The sequence below is a fragment of the Orcinus orca genome, chromosome 6 (genome assembly GCF_937001465.1).
Source record: "Orcinus orca chromosome 6, mOrcOrc1.1, whole genome shotgun sequence".
NCBI lineage: Eukaryota > Metazoa > Chordata > Mammalia > Artiodactyla > Delphinidae > Orcinus > Orcinus orca.
This window is the reverse complement of record NC_064564.1, coordinates 111,775,132-111,782,932: the sequence shown is the minus strand read 5'-3', so window position 1 is coordinate 111,782,932 and position 7,801 is coordinate 111,775,132.

Genomic DNA, 7,801 nt, shown 5'->3' with positions numbered 1-7,801 from the left:
CAGTCCGGGAGGATCCCACATGCCGCGGAGCAGCTGGGCCTGTGAGCCATGGCCGCTGAGCCTGCGCGTCCGGAGCCTGTGCTCCGCAACGGGAGAGGCCACAACAGTGAGAGGCCCGCGTACCGAAAAGAAAAAGATGGACAAAAAGTGGAGAGACCTGAGAGGTTATAGGCCAAGGGTGCATGCAGAGAGAGAAGGGGCCTCTGATGAAGGGTTCACTGCAGGCCAGGTGGGCCCCAGAGTGGGGCCACTTCCATGTGGGCCCTGAGATGCAAGGGGACTTCCCACTGCAAGGCCCCCATTGCCTTGGGAAGGGGAGCTTGTTGGGCTGGGGTGATGAGAGGGGCTGGGGCGGAGGGGCCTGAGGGAGGACCAGAGGGCCTGGTGAGGTCTCCTCATCGATGCGTGGTGGACACGGGCAAAGCACAGAGGACAGGCAGCAGGATCCCCTTCTCAGGGACAGAGACGGGGAGCTGAAGCTCCTGGGGGGTCAGAGCAGGCCCCAGCCTGACTCTGGACGGCCCCCTCGTCTGTTCGTGTCTCTGACTCCCCACCACGTTCCGAGCCTCATTCCTTCCTCATCCCCAGGGCCCAGGGCCCAGGGCCCAGGGCTGCTCCACTACAGACCATCGCTTCCCTTCCATCCCATGGCCTCCCTGGGCAAGGCCTTCTCCAGGGCAGGAGCCAGCAAAGAGGATCCCCAGTGGGCTTCAGAGACTTCAAACCTTTCCTTCTTCTCAATTATTAGTTATTATTCTTTCAAAGTGATGGAGGAGGAAAGGAAGGGCGGCGCGGGGCGGGGGAGGGGAGCGCTCACTCAGGGCCAGCACCGGGCTGAGCTATGTGTGCGTACTCTGCTTTAATCCGCACAACAGCCAGTGACACAGACACGGGCTTCGTGCCCATTTAACAGAGGGAGAGACTGAGGCTAGAGAGGGTGGGGGTTTGCCTGAGGCTGCACAGCTAAGTAGCCAGGCAGCTGATGGCAGAGGTGGGATACGACATCCAGAGGCCAGGCCTTGGACAGGGCTCACTTCAACTGGGACAGAATCAATATCGCCCGCCTCCTGTGAGATCCCAAATCCTCTTGGGGCCTGGGGGGATGCAATTCAAGGCAAGCAGAGCGCCATATGACTTTGGAGCTGTAAACTGAGGCCAGATCATGAGAGCCCTTGAACGCAGGGGTGCCAGCAGGGCAGCGTCGTCGAGCCGTGATCTGTGGGCTGCCCCACGCCCTGGTGCCAACTGGGCTCTGGAGGCTCCGGACCCGAGTGACCTCGGGCACCTCTGGTGAGCGGGCTGGTCTGGGCTGGGACTGTGGGATGACTGTTTTTAATAAGCTTCCAGGTGAAACTGATGCTTATTTGGGATGGAAATCAGGATGGTGGGGAAGGGATGCTGGGGAGGGGTCTTCAGTAGGTGTGCGCCCGAGGCAGACTGTGCCAGGATGTCTAGCCCCTCCCATCTGTCTTCCATGATGTCACCAGACCTCAACCACTTGGCCCATTGACCAGCCGTCAGTCACCCGTTTTGTAGAGAAATGATTGGCTTTTATTTATTTTTAATCAAAAAGGTAATGAAAGTAATAAACACAATATTTATTAAAGAAACTTTAAGGAAAAATGACAAATAGAAGAAAATAAAAATCTTTCATAATCTCATCACCGAGGGACTAGCACCATGTAAGGTATTAACATATATCTTCCAGGAACGTGTATTTTGATTTATCCAACAAATGTTTATTAAGCCCCAATTTTGTGCCAAGCAATGAGATGAAACAATGACCAAGCCAGATACGAACAAAACACACACATACACACGCACGTGCACGCACACACGTATTTCTTTTTTTTTAAAAAGATGGTACCATGTTATTTGTGCTAGTTTTTGACAGCTCTGCTGTCAAAACTTGCTAATTTTTGACAGCTCTCCCACGTGAAAATGCACACACATATTTAGTATAACTTTGTTTTATTTTTTTTAAATAAAAAAATCACAAGATAAAAAATTTAAAAGTACAAATAGCTATATCCCCCTTACCATCCACTGTTAACAGTTTTGGGGGGGCATTTTTTCAGAATTTTTATGCACATAGAAATAAATATATGTTTTTTTCCCATAACTGTAAACATGCTAAAAATACTGTTTGACATTTGCTTACTTACTTATTTACCCATAGTCTTGGAGATGGTTCCACATCTACACACAAAGATCTCCCTCATTCTTTTTAATGCTGCTTACGATCGATGTGCAACAATTTATCTGCCTCCTAGACTCTTAGCTGCATCTAGTTTTCACATAACTTACGGTGCCTCCTTGAATGCTCGTGTATGGAAGTTATCTCACTATCTTCCTGACAAAGTCCTAGAAGCAGAAATGCTGGATAAAACGTTATGTATATTTTAAAGGCTGTCAATATATGCTGCCCCTTTCAGAAGGCTGACCAATCGACTCTCTCTGCAGCCTCCCCAGCACTGGGTATTATCATTCTTTTGAATCTTGACCAATCTGATAAGCCAAACATGCTATCTTGATGCTGTATTAATTTGCCTGTTTTTGAGTATTGGTGGCATTGAGTACCTTTCCTTACACATATGGACCATTTTCATTTCTTCTTTTGTCAATTGTCTCTAACATATTTTTAGATTTGTGAGAGATACTTGTATGTATATGTACGTTATATGTAAATATGTTCACTTCTTTCTGTCATATCTAGCAAATATCCCTCTTCCCTCCAATTTACAGTGTGTCGTTTATATTTTGCTCATTTGGAATACTTTGCTATACCAAATATTTTGCAATTTTATGTACTTAAATAGAGCAATGAAAATTTTTTTTGTCTTTGGAGTCAGATTAGAAAGATCTTTACCACACTCAACATTATAAAAATACTCACCGATATTTTCTTCTGGTAATTAAAAAATGAATTCCTTTCTAAATCTATCTGGAATTTATTTTCACTTAAGGTAAAGCTCTAACTTTATTTTTTTCTCAATGGTTCATTAGACATTAGGTCTCCATGTCATTTCTTAAAAATCCCATTATTTCCTTATTGATTTGAATTGTCTTTTGCTGTAATTAATTCTTATTGTCTTTGGATCTATCTCACTGACATGCTTGTCTCTTCCTCTGCCAGTCTCTCCCTGATTTAATTACTGTAGTTTTATAATATGCTTTGTAATCTTACAAGCAAACCCTCCTCATTAATCTTTCTTTTCAGAACTTTCTTGGTGATTCTAATATGTTTGTATATCCAGATGAACTTTAGAATCATTTAATTTGAAAAATAAAATTCCATTGACCTTTGTTTGTATTTGTGTTAAATTTGTAGATTACTTCGGAGAAGATAGGCATTTTATAGATTTTTATAGCACTCTATCTTCCTATCCCATAAAATGTCTTGTCTCCCTGTTATTTAAAAGTTCTTCTGTGTCTCTCAATGAAGTTCAAAATTTTTATTTGTATAGGTCCTATACATTTTTGGTTATGCTTATTTCTAGGCGTTTGGTACTTTTTCATGGTTTTTATAAATGGGATTTTTTTCCATTATATATTCTAACTGCTTGCTAATGAAATATAGAAAAGTCTTTTCTTTCTAATTATCTAACTACTAGCTATTTTACCAAGCTCTCTTTTTAGTTCTAATAATTTTTTATTTGAGTGTCTTGGATTTTATAGGCAAACAGCATCTTCATTTGAAAATGGTGGGAAAACAAATGGCGATGCTTTCTTTTCCAATACTTACACTTCCTCTTAGCTCCCTGGCATGTCATGAGTTTTTGGAGTGGATGGGCTACAGTCTGTGGTCTGGGAATCACCAGTAACCTCAGATGTGGCTTAGTCCGCCGAGCACCACTTTCAATACCTGGAGGGGACCATGAAGAGAAGGGTGTGTAAGTGTGTATCTGTGTCACTAAGACAAAAGGAGGAGGACCCCTGGACAACGTTGTAGCTTAGCCGCCATCACAGGCACCCTTGTCAGCAACCTGGGCTGGCTCATCTGTCTGCTGCTGGCGTTTCACTCCTCTGTACAAAGTCTGCATAATATTTAAATGTGCATATGGACTGGGCTACTTAAGTAGTCTTTCCTGATGTTGGCCATGTATTCTTGGACCTTCATTCCTGGAATAGATGCTATTTAATTACAGTGTGTTAGACTTTTAATGTTCTACCAGATTCCCTTTGATAGTGTTTGATTTCCCACTTTCCCATCAATAGTTCAGATGAGATTGGTCTATGGGGCTTATGGCACTGTCTTAGCTGGGTTATGGCATTCGATTTTTGACTGCTTCAGAGCATTATAAGTGAAACTTTACATCTTTTCCTATTATAAGAAAAGCTTTTCATCTTTTCCTATTCTTGGGAAAGCATGAATTGCATGTGAATTATATATTTTTTGTGAGAGCTCATAAAACCATCTGGGCCTGGTGCCACTTTAGTGTCATCTTTCTAAAACTGAAATCTGCCTATGCCATGTGCTTTCAATAATTTTTCATTGATCACAGGATAAAGCGCAAATCCTTTAACCTGACATTCAAGGTAGAGTATGATTGAACTCTGCACCAACTCTCACCACTCTCCCTCCCTCTCTTATATTCTGGCCACATCTAACTTCTGGAAGTTCCCCAGACCCTAGAGTAGGAGATTCAAGAGGATAGGAACAGGCTTGTTTTGTTCAGTGCAGAATCTCTGGCACCTTGTAGAAGCTTCCCTTTGATAGGTATTCCTTGAACTCCTGTTGAATGGCATTCACTGTGTTAATATTGTTGTATCTTTTAGTTCACATCAATACATGTTCACTGAGCATCTCCTTTGTGCCTGGTCACATGCTGGCCCTGGGGGGAAAGAATCCCAGCCCCTGTATTCAAGGTGCTATTTGGCTATGGGGGAAACAGGTGAGTAAACACACATTATACACAGTGAGGTAATTGCAGCTGGGGGGATATGAGTGGCATTATGGGAGCATGGGGAAGGGCCATCCGACCCAACCCAGGAAGAGAGATCCAAGAGGCTTCCTGGAGGAGGTGGCCCTGGAATTAGTCTTACATGATGAGAAGTGGGGACAGGTCATTCCATGCTAAGGGGATATAGCGAGCCAAGATCCAGAAGGAAGAACAAGCACAACTCTGTTATCTCTTCTCAGGATGACTGTAGTAGCCTCCTAGCATGTCATGTCACTCTTCTGCTGAAAATCCACGAATGGCTTTTTAAGACTTTTTCCAAAGTCCTTTGTGTGAGCAAGGCCTGATGTGATCTGGCCCCTGTGTTTCTCTGAATTTACCTGATCACTCTGTTCCAACCACTGCTGCTCCTTGGAGAGCCCAAACAGTACAAGCTCAGGACCTCTGCACTGCCTGTTCCCTCTGTCTAGAGACTCACACCTTCACCCTTCCTGGGTCTCTGCCCAAATGTCACCAACTGGTGACGCTGTCCTCGACCCCTGTATAAAACAACAGCCCTCTCAGTTATTCTCTGTCCTGACACTGCTTTATTTTCTTCCAAGCTAGTAAAGCCACCTGATATTATACACACACACACATACATATATATGTATACATACACACATTTTATGCTATATTTATGTGTATATCATAATATATGATATGCTATATACTTAGGATTTTTAACTTTTTTTTCGCTTGTTAGAATGGGAGTTTCGGGAGAACAGGGAGCTTGTCTTGTTCGCTCTTGTGGCCCCAGTACTCAGAACACCATCTAGAAGAATGTGCCAATCAATACAAGCAGTTTGGCATTGCTGGTAGCAGAACATACCTGAGGGGTGAAGTGGGAGGTGCGGCTGGGACCCAGTAGAGAGCAGCGGCAGGCTGGGGAGGGGGGCAAGCCTCGGGTGATGACAAGGAGCTTGGACCTTCTTCTGAGTGAATCAGGAGCCAGGCAAGGGTAATGAATGGTTGGATTTATGCTTGGGGATGGTCACGCTGCCCGTTGGGAGGGGCGTGGTGTGGAAGGAATGAGACTGGCAAGTTACCCCAGTGCAGGTAAGGAGTAGGGGTGAAGGGTTTGTTCAGGGGGAGGGAGGCAGGGAGAAGGCGAGATTGATGATGCCTTGCCCCTCACCGAGCTGGGGAGTCCCAGAGGGGAGATTCTGTTCTGGGGGTGTCAAGTCCAAGGCGCTCTTGGGCAACCTAGTGGAGGTGCCTGGGAAGCTGGGGCCAGGTGGGTCTAGAGCTCAGGAGAGAGGCCTGCGCTGAATAGAGGTTTTGGGCTTGGAACACGGGGAGCATGACATCATTGTTGCCATCATCCCCACTCAATCTTCGTCTAAGCGAACTTTAATTGAGCACTTAGTATGTACCAGGCACTGTGCTCAGAGTGATTTCTTTATTGACTCTTCTCTATAATCCAGTGGTGTGCTGGTACAGGTCTCCCAACCAGCTCTCTGGAGAAAAACTGTACAAACCCTGATTTGTACAGTTTGCCAATTTCTATGATGTAAATACTTCAACCATGGTTGATTTCAAGCGACTGACGCGATGTTATGGGAGGTGGAATTTGAAGAGATGGGCAGCGGCGCAGCATCACGTGGAATTTCCACCACAGATACAATAGACTCAGACAACCTCCAGGGCATCGATGAGAGTAAAATGAAGTAATTTTATAGGAATTGACAGGTTTGGAGTATTTATTACCTTTAATTTTAATATTGCTTATTTAATTGTAAGTTTACCTAATTTAATTTTTAACAATGGCTGTTTCTAATGACCACCTTACAAAATTAATTCCTGAAAATTTAACAAGCAGCTCCTGTGAGCCGGTCTGAATCAGTTCCAGCACACGGCTGCTACAATCCCATGACGTCGTTGCTGTGGTCGGGGAGGTGAAGTGAGGTCACCCAGCTGGTGAATGAGAGATTTGGGTATTCTTGAGCAAGTCACTTCCTGTCCTCGAGCCTCAGTTTCCTCATCTGTAAAATGGGGACAATAAAACGTATCTCCTGGGGTGCTGTGGAGAGTTTATGAGTTAATGTTTGTAAAGTACCTGACATACAGCAAATGGTCCACAAGTGGGAACCACTAGTGTGTTATAGTTATTTTAGTAATAATAATGAATATATATCCTCTCCTCGAGGTATTCATGTTCTAGTAGGGGGAGTTGGTCAGTGACAAGACATATACACATTCATAGGATTCTGATCCAGGCAGAAAAGGAAGACTTCCTGGAAGAGGTTGCATTTGAACTAGGTCTGGCAGAATTGAGAGAATGGGGGTCCATGAGGAATAGGGGCAGGCATTCCTGGCTGCTGGTCCATACAAGCAGAGGAGGGATGAGAGATGAGACTGAAGGCGACTAGAAGGATGTCGAATGCCAAGACAGAGTCTGAACTTTTCTCTGAGGGCCCTGGGGAGCCGCAACAAGCTGCTCAGCAGGGCCTGGTGGCATCAGGTCGGCCTCTTGGAACATCAGTGTGACTGCGGTGGGGAGAAGGGCCAGGAGGGGGCAGGAGTGGAGGCAACATCGGCCCCGATGAAGAGACGTGGAGATGGAAGCCCACCCATCTGGGCGGGGCTGGGGTGGCCTCCAGAAACACAGGCTCCCTTGACCCCCTTCTCCCCTGCAGCTACAGTGAGGGGGTGAGCAGTAGGGTTCCCTTTCTCAACCGCTATCATCCCCACCCCTGCTCAGGCCCAGGTCCAGCTCCAGCCCCAGCAGCTAATCCTGGTGACACTGGGTCCCGAGGCCGGGGCGGGGCAGCCACGCAGCTGGCCTCAATTAGCTGGGGAGCCGGGTCTGGACAGTGTCATTAGGAGAAAACCAGAGCCCCGCCATAAACTCTAATGAA